Source organism: Erinaceus europaeus, chromosome 7 (genome assembly GCF_950295315.1).
Source record: "Erinaceus europaeus chromosome 7, mEriEur2.1, whole genome shotgun sequence".
Lineage (NCBI taxonomy): Eukaryota > Metazoa > Chordata > Mammalia > Eulipotyphla > Erinaceidae > Erinaceus > Erinaceus europaeus.
Genome location: NC_080168.1, coordinates 61,293,808 through 61,312,503, shown reverse-complemented (window position 1 = coordinate 61,312,503; position 18,696 = coordinate 61,293,808). Strand labels below are relative to the sequence as shown.

Sequence of the window (18,696 nt, the reverse complement as noted above, 5' to 3'; positions counted from 1 at the left end):
AGTGAAAAAATGCAACACGTTGGCAGATGTATTTAAAACTCACATTTTTCTCACTACACACTTTGCCTAAACAGGATCTGAGAGGGTCTTGCTCTTCAGAAGCTACTGCACAGAAATACAGGAAAGATAACTAAGTCATAAAGATAATTAAATGTGTTGTGTAGGTGAAAATGTACAGAAGGGAGAGGGATGACAGTGAGTCTTTTAATGGGCACCTGCATATAGAAGTCTTATTTTTGAACCATACTAAGAGCACATGATTTGAAAATAAGACCTCATCAATTAGTATGGGGAAGTATCTGTGATATTAGGATATTGACGGAAAGGTGGATGGTGACGCTTGGTGATGATTCTTAGCCCAATTTATTTCACTAAAGAACAAAGAGTGGAGAAGAGGAAGCACCTTAAAATTTGATAGCTACTGAATTATATAGGTTACTGGTAATATCCCATTGCATTTTAAATTTATTTTTTCCTTAATTATTGCGATGACCGTGGACTCCATTTCCTATGCTATTCCTTTTGACAAGAGGGGAAATTAAGTAAAACTATGCATGGTTTTCTCTACATATTAACCTGAGTCAATGGTGTGATTTCACATCTGGGTGTTCTGAGTGGAGAGAGAGAGGGACAAGAAAGTCTGTATACAGTCTTCACAAAGTTCTAAGTCATCACCATTAGTAAAGAACCACATACCATAGAAAATAGTGATTGCTTCCTGCTTCATATTGGGGATTTTTTCTCTTTAATTTTTATTTAATTACACAACAATGTCTATCATATACCAGCTTCTACCAGTCACATAGCAAGCTCCTAGAAAATGTTGCGTGCCTTTTAAAGTTAAAACTCTTTAAAAGGCAAGCAAGTAAGTGTAACTACAGATATTTTAAGAAAATGAACTATGACTGTGGGAAGGGAAATGGAGGGGCCAGGTGATGGTGCACGTGGTTAAGTGCACACATTACAGCACATAAAGACTCAGATTCAAGCTCCTGATCCCCACTTGCAGAGGGAAAGCTTCATGAGTAGTGAAGTAGGGTTGCAGATGTCTCTCTGCCTCTCTCTCTCTCTCTCTCTCTTTCTCTCCCCCCCTTTCAATTTCTCTCTGTCTCTATCCAATAGTAAATTATATATATAGAATAGAAATGGAAAAGGTCTGTAATTTTAGTCACATAATGGCTTTTCTAAGAACTCAGCACATTTTTTAAAATAAATAAATCTCTTTTATTTTAAATTATTTATTTGTTAATTTTCTCTTTTGCTGCCCTTGTTTTTTATTGTTGTAGTTATTATTGCTGTTGTTGTTGTCATCATTGTTGGATAGGACAGAGAGAAATGGAGAGAGGAGGGGAAGACAGAGAAGGGGAGAGAAAGACAGACACCTGCAGACCTGCTTCACCGCTTGTGAAGCGACTCCCCTGCAGGTGGGGAGCCGGGGCTCAAACCAGGATCCTTATGCCGGCCCTTGCACTTCGCGCCATGTGCGCTTAACCCATTGCGCTCCCGCCTGACTCCCTAAATAAATCTTTTTAAAAATGTTTTTATTATTTATTAGATAGAGACAGAGAACTCAAGAGGGGAGGAGAAGGTAAACAGGAAGAGAGAGAAAGAGAGACCTGCAGCCCTGCTTCACCACTCATGAAGCTTTCCCTCTGCAGGTGGGGACTGGGGACTTGAACCTGGGTCCTTGTGTATAGTAACATGTGCACTCAACCAGGTATGCTACCACCTGGCATGCACCCCTACCCCATTCTTTAAGAAATTTTAAAATTCATTTCTGGATTTTGCCCTAGTGTATCACAGAGCTATGTGTTCATGTGGTTCTTTTACAAAGCAAAAATGTAATGTGCAAAACCTGGTTTGTATTGGATCAGCTTTTGACAATGGGATTTCTGTTGTTAAAATTTCGGATGCTCTTGCCGGCCGGGTTGGCTTGCTTCACGGTGGTGAACAGAGACGCGGAGACAACGGCTGGGCAGGGAAGCTGTATTTCTTTATTCAGGAACAACGATTCATAAACTAAGACAAACTAATCACCAAACAGAACTCTGCTGTCTCTTTGCGGCGGCGCAAGCACTCTTTCTTTTACTCTGGAACTCAGGAACCCAGGAACTCTCCAACTCTGGCACTGTCGAACTCAGGAACCCTCTCCCGGGGTTCCTTTGGGGCGGGGCCAAGCGGCCCGCGAAATTAACTGGACTGATCCAATTCTCTTGGCGGGGGGGGGGGGGTGGGGGGGGGGAGGGCTAGAACAAGCCAATGTAAAGCATACGACAATTCCCCCTTTTCTTTTTAACTAAATGACTACAGTATCAAGGGTGTGGGGTGAACAGAAACATATATAACAAAAACCAGCATGTTGCCAAGGGAAGGCCTGAGGGGGCCATATCTGAAAAAAAACCATTTCTTGCCTGGGGGGGGGGGGGGCTACTTGCCTCAACGGGCAATTGCATGGGGGCGGGGAACGGCCTAGGGTCCCACAGGCAGCTGGCTGCAACTTACTTACTATGAAACAAAACTTGTTATTAGCATATCTACTGCACGATCCAACGTTTCTAATAGAGAAGGAATTTGAGACTTTTACATATCAACAACGTCTTTTAACCTTTTGTTACACCCATTCAAGATGGAGACACACCCTAGGTGTGGGCCTGAGAGGAAACCTCAGGCATGAGAATAATTAGCATAGCCATTGTGCGATCTACCATTTCTAATAGAGAAGGTAGTGTTTTACATATCAACAAGTCTATTTAACCTTTTGTTTAGACCAACTTAGTTAAAATATATTGATTGTTAACTAATTTTTACCTCAGACTTTAAATGTAAGTTAATTTTTATCTTTATGAGAATTACGTTGAAAACCTTTTTCATTTAACTTTGACTAGTAAGAATTTAGCCTTAAAGCTACTGTTTACCAAACTTTAAACATACACATAAACATGGTCATTAATACACAAGGAGAGAAACCTTTGTTACGAAGACATGTCATTTTAAACACGAATTTAAATCTGTACTGTCTTAGTTGTTGGGGGGGGGGTTCACCATCCGGAGGTGGCTTCCCGTGCAGCTCCACTTCTAGGAATTGCAGGTTGCGATCTCTGCACAAATCTCTGCGTACTCCAGCTTGTCTGCCTTCAGACCGGACCGGCGGCTGTAGATCTCGTGTGCCCAGTTTCGGCAGGGAGCCCGAGGGTCCGGGAGGCCCGGGATGGTTCCAGAATTCATAGAAAGAGGGCAGGCAGGCCATCTTTGTAGAAGGCGTGGGCCTAGGTGCCCAGGGGTGGCGGCCATGATGGGCCGCCGCGGCCCTGCCCCATGGCCCTGCCATGTCTGCTGCCCTGTTCGCAGTGGCCGAGCAGCGTGGAGGGATCACGCGTCCAGTGCCCTGCGCCACGCGGTGGAGAGCCGGCTCCTGTGGGCTGGCCTCGGGCTCTTGCATGTTGGCCTCGGGCTCTTGTGTGTTGGCATAGGGCTCCAGCATGTTGGCATTGGGCTCCTGGGGCTTTTGTGTGCTGGCGTAGGCCTCCTGCGGGCTGCGGGGCTGCGGGGCTGCGGGGCTGCGGGCGCAGTGCGTGGGGTTGTCTGGGCGCAGCCGGCTGGCTGGCTGTTTAATAACCAGGTGGAAACGGCAGCTCTGCGCCTTGCCTCCCGCCCGCTGGCTCTTCCCGCTGGCTGTTCTGAGTTCGCCCGAGCGAGTGGAAACCACAGAGTGGTCCAGAGATAAATGTTCCAGAAACAGCAAAACAGTCTCGTGAAGAAAGAGCAGAGGCCTCTGGAGATCTCTTCACAAGCAGAAGAGAAGGCCATCGAGCATAGGTAGCCAAATTGTCTTTACTTATCTGAGAGATGCGCAGGTCAGGTCCACGTGGGCGCCATTTGTTGTTAAAATTTTCAGAGGCTCTGGCCGGGCTTGCTTCACGGCGGGTAACAGAGACGCGGAGACAACGGCTGGGCAGGGCAGCTGTATTTCTTTATTCAGGAACAACGATTCATAAACTAAGACAAACTAATCACCAAACAGAACTCTGCTGTCTCTTTGCGGCGGCGCAAGCACTCTTTCTTTTACTCTGGAACTCAGGAACCCAGGAACTCTCCAACTCTGGCACTGTCGAACTCAGGAACCCTCTCCCGGGGTTCCTTTGGGGCGGGGCCAAGCGGCCCGCGAAATTAACTGGACTGATCCAATTCTCTTGGCGGGGGGGGGGGGGGGGAGGGCTAGAACAAGCCAATGTAAAGCATACGACAGATTTCAGATATTTTGGTGGAAGAGGTCTCATGCTGGTGATGAGTAAGGTATATGTACCAATTTCCATTCATGACTTTTGATCCAGACATTGCTGTTCACCAAGGGAAACAAAGATGTTACAGGATATTGGGAGTATAACTTTGCTTTACTCTACTTGTGCAGGCTTTACACTGAGTTTGTGTATATATATACTGTGCATCTAGCATTTGGGAAGTTCCTGCTGTCTGATGACCTTTTAATTAAAAATCTAAAGCACTAATCCAAAGGGACATATTCACCCCTATGCTCATAGCTGCATTATTCACAATAGCCAAAGAGTGGAAGCAGCCTAAATGCCCATCATCAGATGACTGACTAAAGAAGTTATGGGATATATACTCCATGAAATACTACTCTGTAATCAGAAAAGATGTTAATTGTGTTCTTTGGGACAAAATGATGGAACTGTAGTTGATGATGCTTAGTGAAATAAGTAAAGAGATCAAAGACAACTACCAGATGGTTTTACTCATATGTGGAATCTAAAGATCTGATTTACATGAACTTGCAAAAAAAAAAAAACCAAAAAAGTCCAAATAAAACAGAAGCGAGCAAACTTTAAGATTTGTGAGAACTCTGATGGTTATCTTTGGGAGGTTAGGGAGTGGGGACACAGAACTTTGGTAGTAGGTGTGGTGTGGAACTATACATTGTAATTTTACAATCTTTTAATGAAATATTATTAGCAAATAAAAATTTAAAAAATCCAAAACTTTACAGAATTTCACTTAATTCAGGGATCTGAATTAAATGAGTAGCATAGATAAAAATAAGGAGTCACACCATGACAGGAAATATACATAGGATGAAACCTTTTATGTTTCTCACGAGAATAAAAAGAATTTACTAGCTTTATATAGCTTTTGTCGGGGTAGGTAGAGCTTCAGCTATGAAATAAATCAGTGATCACGATATTCAAAAAAAGTCGTACCATTGTACACACACCCGTGCTTTTCATCATGCAGTGACATAAGTGAGAAGGGAAAAGAAAATGGAGTGTAAACGTCAGTTTGCCATATCAAAAGCTACGAAATAGAAATACTCCCAGCCAAAGAAGGCATGATCTGGAATTTTTTAAAATGTGGATATATAGAATACATATGGAACCCTCCTGATAATGTTGGCTGATGAAACAAAATTCACCAACTGTAATGCTGGCAGAGAGACACACTTAGTACCCCCACCCCATCCATTTCTCTCTCTCTCTCTCTCCTCTCTCTCTCTTTTTCTTTTACACACACACACACACACACACACACACACACACACACATACACACACACACTGCATATTCTTAATCATTTGCTATCTTATTTACATTTCATTTACCACAGTCGATTCTATCATTTGGACTTTTTAAAATATATTTCAGTATTACTTAGGGAAAAATAGGAAATAATGTGATTGGCTTTCAAATCACTTATTACCATTCAAATCCTCTCAAGATAAATTATATTTAAAAAAAAAAACCTGTTTCAGCTTCCAAAACATTCTAAATGGAGACTTAGCTCTAAGTAATCAAAATTGCTTTAGTTGTGTAGTACTCAGTATTAAAAGCCTTGTCCACTAATTGAATGAAGCCACACAACTGAAGCAGGCTTGTCCCTTCATTAGATGGTCTCGCAGGCACTGTGCTTGTTATCCTGGGTTGCAAGGCTCCATCTCACAGGACTGCTAGCTTCCATGCATGGTAATTCATTATGACACAGGATGTCATCCCAGGAAAACAGGGATGTGGAGCCATAGGGTGTTGTCTGTCTGTCACTGGTACTTCTTGGTCACATCCTTTCTCAACTTGAGTTCATGGCATGGACTTTGGCATGGACTTTGTTCTGACTTCTTTAGATCACTAGTGCTGAGAGAGGCAGCTTGACCATGGAGATGTTTCTTGCAGCCATGTTCCAGGACAAAGGAGACTCTGTGGGCTATAGAGGTTACTCAGTGGGTAGAGCACAGGCCTTGCATATATGAGGTTCTTGGTCCAATGGTACTGTGTATAATGGAACCGTGTGTTGGTCTCTTTCCCTTTTCTCAGAAAATAAGTAACTGTTTTTAATTTTTTTCATGTTTAATTGATAGAGACATCCAGATATTGAGAAGGGAGAGATAGAGGGGAAGAGAGACATCTGCAGACCTGCTACACCACTTATGAAGCTTTCCTCCTGTAGGTGAGAACTGGAAGCTTGAACCCAGATCTTTATGCTACCACCCAGCCTCTGAGTAACTTTATTTAAAAATATATATAATATAATAAGGAGAGTAGGTGGTGGTGCACTTGGTTGAGCACAAATGCTACCAACCTGCAGGGGGGAAGCTTCACAAAAGTTGAAGCAGGGCTGCATCTCTCTCTCTCTCTCTCTCTCCCTCTCTCTCTCTCTCTCTCTCTCTCTCTATCTCCCCCTTCCATCTCAGTCTCTATCTAATAAACAAGTAAATAGAAACATTTAAAAAAATTCAAAGGAGGCCAGGCATGCACCTGGTTAACCACACATAGTACTAAACCAAAGGACCTACTTAAGGATCTGGGTTCGAGCTTCCCACGCCACACTTGAAGGGACACTCTTCACAAGAGGCAAAACAGGTCTGCAAGTGTCTTTCTTTCTCTCTCCCTCTCTATCTTCCCTTCTTTCTGTTTCTCTCTGTCCTGACCAATAAATTGGGAAAAAAAAAATGGCTGCCAGCAGCAGTAGATTTGTAGTGTCGACACCAAGCCCCAGCAATAACCCTAGAGACAAAAACAAATAAAAGTGAGAGGCTATGTAACAGCACTCAGGTATTCTGGAAAAAAAAAAAAAGGAGGACGAGAGAGGAAGTCAGGCTGTAGTGCATTGGTTAAGCTCAGGTGGCCCAAAGTACAAGGACCAGAGTAAGGATCCTGGTTTGAGCCCTGGCTCCCCACCTGCAGGGGAGTCGCTTCACAGGCCGTGAAGCAGGTCTGCAGGTGTCTGTCTTTCACTCCCCCTCTCTGTCTTCCCCTCCTTTCTCCATTTCTCTCTGTCCTATCCAACAACGATGACAACAACAATAATAGCTACAACAATAAAACAACAAGGGCAACAGAAGTGCATAAATAAATAAATATAAAAATTTTTTTTTTAAATGAGGCCGCATCCTGGAGAAAGTCAAGTGTGTCAGTGTGTACCTAAGTGTATGAAGACTTTTGGGATCTATTGATAGATGCCCTTTCTCTGCTCACAGGGGATGTTAATGAAGAATGTTGAGACAGAACACTTGTCCAAACCTTGCTTTTCAAGTATGGGAGGGGGTTCCAGCTGGGATGCAGTTGGATTCTCCCTCCTGTCAGCTCCAAATCGCACTCTGCTATCCATCAGTTGGTTGGTTCAGATGATGTCTTTTGTCCAAGAAGTGTCTCAGTTGCCACCTGGCTGCAGCTTTTCCCTGAAAGTCCTGAAGCTGCTCATGAATGTGGAAAAGGTCGCCAATATTGAACAGTCAACCCCAGGAGTCTCACCCACTGTGTTCCCCAGACTGAACCTAATCTCACGGTTGGAAGTTACTCAGAGAAATGCAGGCCTGGTGTGGTCTTAACAGCTCTAAAAGCCTGCCTGTCCACACAACAGGTGTCCTCTAGAAAGCCCACCATTGGGGTCATTCCCGTGGGCTACATTTTCAAGACTATCTTTTTCCTTGACATAATCTAATTGCTTAGAATAACTCTCAGAGAACTATGAGCTATTGTCAGTAATCTCCATGTATCTATGGTCTGTTTTTCTCTTAGTCATCCATTCTCTGGGAACATTTTAAGAAAATTATGTATTTATTCCCTTTTGTTGCCCTTGTTGTTTTATTGTTGTAATTATTATTGTTGTTGTTGTTGGATAGGACAGAGAAAAATGGAGAAAGGAGGGGAAGACAGAGAGGGGGAGAAAGATAGACACCTGCATACCTGCTTCACTGCCTGTGAAGCAACTCCCCTGCAGGTGGGGAGCCTGGGGCCCGAACCAGGATTCTTACGCCCATCCTTTCGCTTTGTGCTACGTGTGCTTAACCTGCTGCGCTACTGCCCAACTCGCTTGTCTGGAAACTTTTACCCCTAACTTCCTTTTACAAAGTTGGATCCATTATAGACTTATCTGTTTTTCCTGTTCTTAATGAGTCTCTTATTTATTTATTTATTTATTTATTTATTTATTTATTTAATGTTTTGGTGACACAGGACCTTATGTATGCAATGGCCATTTTTTCATTCAGATAGAGTGAAACAGATTATAGACAGAGAAGGAGAGACACCACAGCCCCTGCTCCCCACCTGGGGGCCGCTTCATGAGTGGTGAAGCAAGTCTGTAGGTGTTTCTCTTTCTCCCTCTCTCTATCTCTTCTTCCCCTCTCAATTTTCTTCTTGTCAGATAAAACAGAAAGGAGGGAGGCAAGATGGCGGCCTTGCTGTGACCACCCGTGAAAGGAATGAAGATAGTTCTTGATTCACCATGGCACTCACAGCAGTAAAGTGGGCTATATCAAACAGAACTATCCTAAAACATTTATGTCCACTTCAAAATGGAACTTTAAATTGTGTTTGTCATAAATCTACAGATTCCTCCCTTCCATATGACTATAATTGCAAAGTAGATCTTGCTTTGACATCTGATGGCAGGACAATAGTTTGCTACCACCCTTCTGTGGACATTCCATATGAACACACAAAGCCTATCCCTCGACCAGATCCCGTACATAATAATGGAGAGACACATGATCAAATGCTAAAGACTAGGTTAGAAGAAAACAGTGAAAACTTGGAGCAGGAACTCACAATAGAGTAACTTAGAAGAATGTTCTTTACTACCAAGCACCACTGGAATCCTCACGGACAGTATCATAGACATTGAAAGAACTTGAACCCTCCAAAAAGACAGATGATGTTGAGATTCTCAGGAATCAAAAAGAAACCTTAATCTGTGTCTCACTTGCCATTTGGAAAGCTGTAATCTGGTATATCCACAGATGTTATATAGTAAAAAATAAGAAAGTATCTTTTCATATACTAAAAAAATAAAATAAAACAGAAAGGGAAGGGGAAAAGGAGAGGAGGGGTGGTGGAGGATTTGTACTGCCAGCATCAAGCCCCAGCAGTAATCCTGAGGGTAATAATAATAATAATAATAATAATAATAATAATAATTGAATGAAAGGGGGAGGAAATGGAACATACTTAAATAGGCAGATCTTTATTAAATAATCATAAATTTCAGATACTCTGAGTTGTGTAACTGGAATTGATCAGACTGCTTAACTGTATAATCCTCACCATCACAAACCTGGATAGATACATATGAGTTAGGATAATGAAGACTCTGAGTGTTTTCTTCAGTGCAGCCACATGAAAATAAAAGAGCAAGCTGACATATTTAGGTAGATTCAATTTTATGTCATGACTTTTATTTTCATCACTTGGGCTTCACCAACTACTCCAAACTTAATTTTTGAGAAAGGAGAGAGAGAGAGAGAGAGAAGTGGGGTGACAGCACAGAGCTTCCTTCAGTGAGTGACAGTCATGTTTCAATGGGGGTGGTGCTCTTAACTGAGCAAGCTCTCTCTCCAAGGGAACCATCAGCCCCCAAAGTTGGATATTATCAAGCAGTATGTGTCCTCGTGTAATTATCTATTTTGGGTTGGCAGATAAGATATTACCTCATTATTCTAAAAATATTATTCTAAAAATATAAAGATATTACCACATTATTCTAACAGTACTCTAAAAATATCAATGGTATCTTTATAATTTATAGCTTTTAACAAATTGTATTCTGAATTGTCACCCTATTTTGAATTCACATTATCCTACACTACCCCAGCCCTCATAAAGAAACAATTATACTCATATTGTACTAGAATACTTGAGTTTTATTGAAAGATTAATCTCTGAAGATAGGTTTCCAAGTGAAGCATCTGTCTACTTTGGTATCTAGTGTGGATATGCTATTAATATTCCTATACCAAGATATAAGATTTCCTTTGTATTATCCTAACAAGGGTATATTTTGAGGGCACATGTACTATTTTCTTTTAAAATGGGGATAAGATTGACTTAATGTTTTTGTTTCATGGTATATAATTTAAAGAATGCTTTGTTGAGTTATAAATTATAGACTTTACATTTCATATATTTAAAGTATGCAATTCTGATTTTTTTCCAGTCAGTTCCATTCTTCAGTATCACCACAATCTAATCTCAGAGCATTTCCAACTGATAAAAGGATCCCCATACCTATTGACAATCATCCACATTACCCCCCTCCAAAAAAAAAAAAAAACTCCTTCCTGCTAATCTTCTAGATTCTGTTGTAGATTTGCCTTTTCTGGGCACTGCTTATTAATGGAATCTTGCATCTTGCAACATATGACCTTTTCCTACTATGTGTGCATGCTGTTTCATTTCTCCTGGCTATATCCATAGGGATGGGATTGTTGACTCCTATGTTAACTTTGCGTGCCAGCTTTGAGAAAATGATAAACTATCTTCCAAAGCACCTGAAGCATCTCATACCCACTGACAGAGTGAGAGTTTCACAGTCTCTACATCTTTACTGACACTTTCTCATAGGTATATACCCAAAAGACATGAAAGCACTAATTTAAAAAGATATATGCTTATATTTATATCTGATACAGCATACCGGAAAGCATCCCCATTTTTATTTATTTAAATATTTTCCATAGAAATATACCAGTCAGTATTTCCACCAACTGTCTATCAATGCTCCTGTTTTCTCCATAGCCTCACCAACACTTGCTGTCGTCTGTTCTGCTGATGTTGGCTAGTCTTAGAGAAAATTCCAGTCTTTGAATCACCTGGGCATTGGTTTGATTTTTCTCGTAGCCTCCTGTATCCTGAAACTATGTAGGTAGCTGCAATTCACCTCATACCATAACAAAGACACACATAACCTTCTGGGAATTCCAAGGGTGTTTTTTTTTTAAACTCTTATGTCAGAAATCAGGGACATAAATCAAATTTATTATTATTTTTTGTCATACCACAACTGACATCCCCCCCCCCACACACTGACTTGTCCAAATAAGTGTGTCAAAAAGCAATTGACCATAAATGGCTCCATTTATTTCTGTGCTTAGTTGTGTACCATTGATCTGATATATATTTGGGTGCTATTCCAGTGCTATACTGCCTTATGATTATAAGCTTTATCTTGAGTTTTTAAAGTTTAAAGGATTGTATTTTGAAGATTTTTCCTTCTATCTTAGGATATTTTAGTTATGCTGAATCCTTTGTGTTTCCATGTGAACTTTAGAATCAACTTGTCAGTTCTTGCATAAATAGCCCACTGAGATTTTGATACAGGGTATATTAATAGGTCAACTCGGGGACTATTGTCATCTTAAAATTTTTAAGTCTTCAAGTCTGTGAATGTGGACTATCTTTTCATTTTTTATATCTAGGATATTTTATCATTTTATTCAATAATATTTTACTTTTTAATGAATCTTTCCCACGTCTATTATTAGTCAAGTATTTTACTCTTTTCCAATCTGTTATAAATGGGATTAATTCCTTAATTCCATTTTCAGAAGTCATTGGTAACCAGTAAAAATACACTCCAATTTGGTATATTGATCAACGGTTCTTGCAACCCTGACTGAATTGTTCACTAGTTCTGATAGATCTTAGTCAATTCCTTTGAATTTTCTAAAAAAAAATAATAATGTTACCTAACCTATTGATAATTTTTGCTTCTTTCTCAAGCTAAAATCCTTTATTTCCTTTTCTTTCCATTTACTATTTTGTAAATTTAAAAAAAAAACTTGGTTTTTTATTATCTTTATTTGGTGGAGAGAGATAATCAGAAATCAAGAGAGAAAGTGGAGATAGAGAGGGAGAGAGACAGAGAGAAATCTACAGCCCTGCTTCACCACTTACAAAGCTTTCCCCCTACAAGTGGGGGCCGAGCTCGAACCTGGGTTCTTGCACACTGTAACATGTGTGATCAACTAGGTGTGCTACTGCCCAGTCCCTCACCTCCTCACCTTTTCTTTCCAAATAAACCCGGCTATAATTCCCAGCACAACATGGGATAGAAGTGGTATGATTTAGTAGAGAAACACTCAGCCCTTCCCCCATACTTATAATAGTTGTGATCTTTCCATGGAGTCACTTTACTGAGCTGTGGAAGTTTCTTCCTACTAGCTAATTTGTTAGGTATCTTGTTTTGTCATCACCAGAACTTTCCCAATGCAGGCTTGTTTATTCAGAAAAGAGATAGTGAGTCCAGGTGGTGGGTGGCGCATCTAGTTAAGTGCTCACATTACAACACACAAGGACCCAGGTTCAAGCCTCTAGTCCTTACCCACATGGGGAAAGCTTCATGAGTGATGAAGCAGGGCTGCAGGTGTCTCTCTAGAAGACTTCCACTCTCTATCTCTTCCTTCTGTCTCTACCCAATAATAAATGAATAAATAAAAATATTTTTTTAAAAAAGAAAGAAAACAGTAAGGATGCTAGGAGGAGTTAGTGTTGGATTCCACACCACCTAAGCTTCTTCCAGTGCTGTAAGTGCTGGGATTGAACCTGGGTGGGTGCACACATGACAAATCAGGCACCTCCAGTTCAGCTGTCATACTGGTCCTCTGAATTTTTTTTACTTTAAAAATATTATTTGTTTATTTATTTCAGATAGAGAGAGAGAAGTTAAGAAGGAGATGGAAGAAGGGAAGAGACAGAGAGATAACTGCAGCCGTGCTTCACCACTTGTGAAGTTTCCCCTCCTAAAGGTGGGAACCAGGGCCTTGAACCCATGTCCTTGGACATTGTAATGTGTGTGCTCATCCAGGTGTGCCGTCACCTGTCCCCTTAATATTTTTTTTTAAATGAAAAGGCATTGGATTTTGTGAAATGTTTTACCACCACCTTTAAGGTGACCCTGTGGTCAGGTTGTGCTACATTATTTGATATCTAAAAATTAAGCCAATTTCATATTCCTGGAAAAATCCCATTTAGTCTTGGTGTATAACTCTTTAACACTTCATGTACTTAAGAACATAGATATTCCAGAATTCATTCCTGATTAGTGAGACTTTTTAAAACTAACACTTTTGTATGAATGGATAGTCTAAGTTGTACAAGTAACTCCCAGTACTAGCTTTCCTCTAGATCTTTGACTCCAACATTCTAGAACAGTATCTCAGAAGTGGAATTCTATTTTCTCTTTTACTTTCCTTTCCTTTCCTTTCCTTTCCTTTCCTTTCCTTTTCTTTTCTTTTCTTTTCTTTTTCTTGTTCTTTTTTTTTTTTTTTTTTTTTTTGCCTCCAGGGTTATCACTGGGGCTCGGTGCCTACACTATGAATCCACTGCTCCTTGAGGCTATTTTTCCCCTTTTGTTGCCCTTGTTATTTATCATTGTTGTTCTTATTGTTATTATTGCTGTCTTTGTTGTTGGATAGGACAGAGAAATCGAGAGAGGAGGGGAAGACAGAGATGGGGAGAGAAAGATAGACACCTGCAGACCTGCTTCACCGCCTGTGATGCAGGTGGGGAGCCAGGGGCTCGAACTGGAGTCCTTACTCCAATACTTTTGCTTTGTGCCATGTGCGCTTAACCCACTGCACTACTGCCCAGCCCCCTGTAATTCTATTTTCTTAAAAGTAACATTTAGATGTCTTCTGTAATACACTGATCACCTAATCGTATTTGATGATTTGGATAAATTGCCATCTTAAAGCAGAAAATTTATGTACTTTATGTAATTGTAATAAAGCATATTATAAGATTGCAAAAATAATGAATGTTTAGACATTTTGAAATCATTGAACTCAATAATGACGTGGGTGTTAGAACTTAAAATTGATTTTATCTACTGGACTTCTCCTTATAAAATTCTTTTATATCCATAAGTAATAAAACCATGATAAAATTGTTAAATACATTGCATGCTTTTTGTTTCATTTCGCTTTTTTTTTTTTTAAGATGGTAATAGATGGAGGGAAAGGGAAACAAGGAGGGAGGGAGAGAGAGAAAGAGAGACTACACGAAAGCTTTCTTCAGGGTGAGGCTTGAACCTAGGTTGCTCACATGGCAGAGCAACACACTATCCAAATGAACTATTTTATTGGCCAATGTTGAAAGTTTTTTGACTTTTGTATTTAAGGAATGCTCATGAAACCATTTGAGAGATCAGGAAAGGAACCCTTGAAGAAGGTAGAGACATTTTTCTAGATAGCTTTTCTGTCATGGCGACCAATAATGCATTCAATTTTTTTTCCTTAAACATTTATTTTGTTTTAGTTGGGAGTTAATGGTTTATTTTTTATTAGTGATTTAATAATGATCAACAAGATTGTGGAGTAAGAGGGGTACAATTCCATACAATTCTCACTACCAGAGTTCTGTATCCATTCCCTCCATTGGAAGGTTCTTTATCCCTTTGGGAGTATGGACTAAAGATCTTTATGGGGGAGGGGTCAACCTCATTTTTAGCGTACTAGAATTACACAATCACTCTGATAAAGGGACTTAGTGTAAGTAGAGTATGGTAGCTCATATTTTGATATTTTTACTGTTGTGATTTTCAACTAAAAAATTATTGAGTTTGGCAACCTTTTAATCTCATACAATTTAGTATCCTACTACAAGTTAGTACTCTTCTTTGAGTGGGAATCTACATTGAGTTTTCTTCTTGTTGTTGCCCATTAACTTGTTTTCCATGAAACACAATAGCTAGGAGTTATGCCACAGTATATTCATATTTTCAAGTTGACTTAGCCATTATTGACTAAAAATGGTTAAATTTGGTTTTCTCAATAAAATGAGGCTAAGGGTGACCATGGGATACATATGCACATGAATATTTGCACGACTAAATAATAGTATAAATGTTAAAAGCAATTTAGTTGCTACAGCTCTAAAATAATTGGAGCTCAATTTTTATATTTCAACTATCATCACAGCTTAGCTATTTTATAAAAAATGTGCTTTTCAGTTGTTCTTCATAATTCATGAAACTGTGACTGTTTTCTAAGCCTGACATTGTTGGGTGACTATGAATTGGATCCAGAAAAAAGTTGGTTGCAAGGAAATTGGTTAATATGTCTCCATAATTCTGTGTGATATTTTTATATTCATTTACCTTTATTTTAGAATTTACCATTTTTGTTTTCATTTTATTTTTTAGCATTGTGAGAAATAGATAATATCAAGGACATCTGCAGTAGGAGAGATTGGACTGGGAGACTCAGCAGGTCAGCACATTTGCATCATCATTACATAGTCATTCTCTTTGCCATCATTCCTGAGGTCTGAGAATCTCTTGTCACTTGTTTACTTCTTATTCTTGGTGCTTTCTGGGTATATTCTCAGTTTTAATAATCAAGATTAACACCTTTATATATAAATTTTAGCATTTGGCTTATTCTCTTCTTAGAATTTTAAGATGGAAAAACAAATTTAAAGAAATTCCCGGTAGATGAATATACCTTACCTAATAAGATCTGTTAGACACCAGTTGATTTCTGTTTTACTTTCTACCATGCAAACCACTTTGAAATGAAAAGTTTAAAACATCTGTAATGTTATTCATTGTGTAAAGATGGGTAGAAAAACATATGGGTGGGACATGGACCACCTCCTCTGATTGTCTAAACTCAGGTCCATCTCTACAGCCTCTTCAGTGTCAATTATCACAAAATTTAACTACTGAATGTTGACTACCATGTTTAAAATGAAGGCTAATGGAAACTACTTTCTTGATTCTAGTGGCCAAGCGTTCAGCCATGAACATTTGTTATTCATATTGGAGGCTGTGGGTTAGTAATGCTCTTTAGTGAACTGTTTTTCTCAGATGCCATTCCCCTGAGCATTTGAGCTTGGAGTGACTGATAGCTTGGAGTTTATCTTCTACTTGAGAACATTCTCTAGTGTGTCTTCCATGGTGATTGCAATTCTCACTACCTCTCTTGGTTATTCATAGAAGCCTAGTCTAGTGGTCTCTACCACTTCCACATCTCTCCTAGAGTTTGACTCAGTTCCTCCACAACCAGGTTTCCTATAGAGCAGTCACTCGTGCGTTTACCAGTTTTTAACACACAGAGAGATGATCTTGGAGTAGAAAGAAACAATCCTAAATCTCTCTGGTTTCTTCCAGTATGGGAGCAGTACTGGAACAAGCATGAAACACAATAGAAAAAAATATGATCAGAATGAGTATTTGCCATAGTGGAAGAGAGACCCAGAAAACTTCATAACTGAGCCTGCGGTCTTGAGGCACTAATTTAACAGCTTGCTAATGCAGAGGAGTTTGAGAGGAAATGAATGGTCACTTAAAGTGACATAAGCTCATCTTTATCCAGAAAGATGAAGAGGGTTAGGAAGAGGGAAAGCTATTTTTAAAAATAAATAAATGTTTATAGTGGAAGCATGCAATCTTAAATTCCATGCTCTCTATATACAGAGTCCTTTCTAGGAGTCCTTATCTTATTCTCTTCTAGGGTACTACCCATGAAGTTATTCCTTTTGCCACGAACACATTTTGGGGATGGAATATTTTCACTCCCCTATAATGCTTTCTCCTTATGCTGACCCCTTCTCTGCAGATAACAGACTTTTTCTCAGAAGAGAATGACTTCTAAAGTTCTTCTGCCTGGTTGCTTCAGGAATTTTATTATTTTGTAACCTAAGCATTAGGTGTTGGGCATGTTCTTATTAGCACATACTTTGAGAGAACACTATCCTCCAGTTTTCAGGAAAGGTATTTTCTTGTATATATTGATGCAGTGCTTATTCTCAAGTGTACTCCTTGCCAGATTAGGTAAGAATCCTGCAAAATGCTTAGTTTCAAATGAATGTCTAAGTACTTGGGTTTCTAAGCATGTCTGCAATGGTTCTTGCAAAGAACCATTTAGGGTGGTACTTTCTTAAACAGGTTTCTGATGGTAAGTACTCCCAAACTTTCACTTTATGACCATCTGTTGAACTAAGCATTAAAGTAAAATAAATTGAAACCCAGAGTGATGGATCTTCTTGACATCCATCTATCATGTATATATCAACCTTAAACTGAACACTTTTGGGGTTTTGGAATACTATTTTGCATGCTTGGAAGCAAAACATTGAAGGGGAAATAGCCTCTTGTAAATCCCTATGGTATTGACAGAGTCTCCTATCTTACAAACATAAATTACTACCAATATCCCATGAAATCTTAGCTTCAAAGGTAAAAAGCCTCGTTTCTCGGCATAATGTGAACCTACTACGTGGTATGCTGTCTTACTCACTGGGGAATTCTCTCTGCTCTGCATGTGTCATTGTGCACATACATGAAAACTACTATTGTCATTTGCCCTCTTTAACAATTTATAATTTTTCTCAATAGTGATCTAGGTATTAGTACTACACTTTGGAATGGACTGATAATTGTAGGCATCAAGAACTTTAAGTGCTTTTTTTCCTACTGTATTTCTATTTTTATTTTATTTTGTTTTGCTTATTTAATATTGGATAGGACCAGAGAGAAATTGAGAGGGGAGGGAAAGAGATAGAAAGACACCTGAAGTCCTGCTTCACCACTTGTGAAGCTTTCCCCCTGCAGGTGGGAAACCCAGGGGCTTGAACCCAGGTCCTTGCACACTGTAATGTGAGTCTTTAACTAGGTGTGTCATTCATCCATTCATCCATCCATCCATTGATTGGAAGTTCTTGTCTTCCCAGAGCTTTTTGTTCTTGTGAGGGTCAACATAAAGTGAATGTTAAATATATTTGTAAATGGAGTTAAGAACAAAGAGAAGAAGACAGTGTAAATCACCCAGATTCTGAGTGAAGAGCAGTTGGTGCATTCAGTGGCAAAGGCACAGTATCTGGGTTGTCCTAGGTGTGTTGATGGAATGTGAGAAGGGCAATAGGACAGGAAAAGCAAGAGAATGGATGAAAGAATGAAGAGAGTGGTATCCAGCAGACAGCATCTGGTACAAGGCAAAATCATGATTATTCTGAATGAGATTAGTATAAGGAAACCTTTTATTAGCTGAAGGAAATGAGAGACTTCTCATAGTTTTTTTCAAATTTTTATAATTTTTACTTATAAAATGGAAACATCGACAAGGCAATAGGATAAGAGGGGTGGGTACAGTTTCACCTTATTATTTACTGGGTAGAAATCCAATAAATAAATAACAATAATAAATAATTTATTGGATAAAGAGACATAGAGATTTAATGGCCTTGATGTGTAATATTTAAAAATTGTGTTATTCTTGGTTGCACTGTATTGCTGAATTTTCCAGTTCCTGTTTATAATTTCAGGTGAGCTTACATAGATTGTATAAGCCCACAGGTATGTCTTGAATTTTATTTTTCTCTTTGCAAGGAAAGATCTTTGCAAATTATGATATGGTTTTATGATAATTTTCTTATGATCCGTAAGCCTGTTTGTGAGGAGGAAGTGGTTTTA

The 18,696-nt window shown here is 39.4% G+C and overlaps 1 protein-coding gene and 1 pseudogene across 5 annotated transcripts in view; both read left to right on the top strand.

The window, feature by feature from the left end:
* The window catches only part of SOX5 (SRY-box transcription factor 5), a 1,357,610-nt gene that overhangs the window by 543,539 nt on the left and 795,375 nt on the right, over positions 1-18,696 (top strand). For all 5 annotated transcript variants that reach the window (XM_060194518.1, XM_060194519.1, XM_060194513.1 and 2 more), the window contains one exon: positions 15,427-15,493. The gene's annotated coding sequence lies outside the window, so the exon portion shown is untranslated. The remainder of the gene's footprint in view (positions 1-15,426; positions 15,494-18,696) is intronic.
* Positions 8,734-9,198, top strand: LOC103108921 (large ribosomal subunit protein mL42-like; annotated as a pseudogene).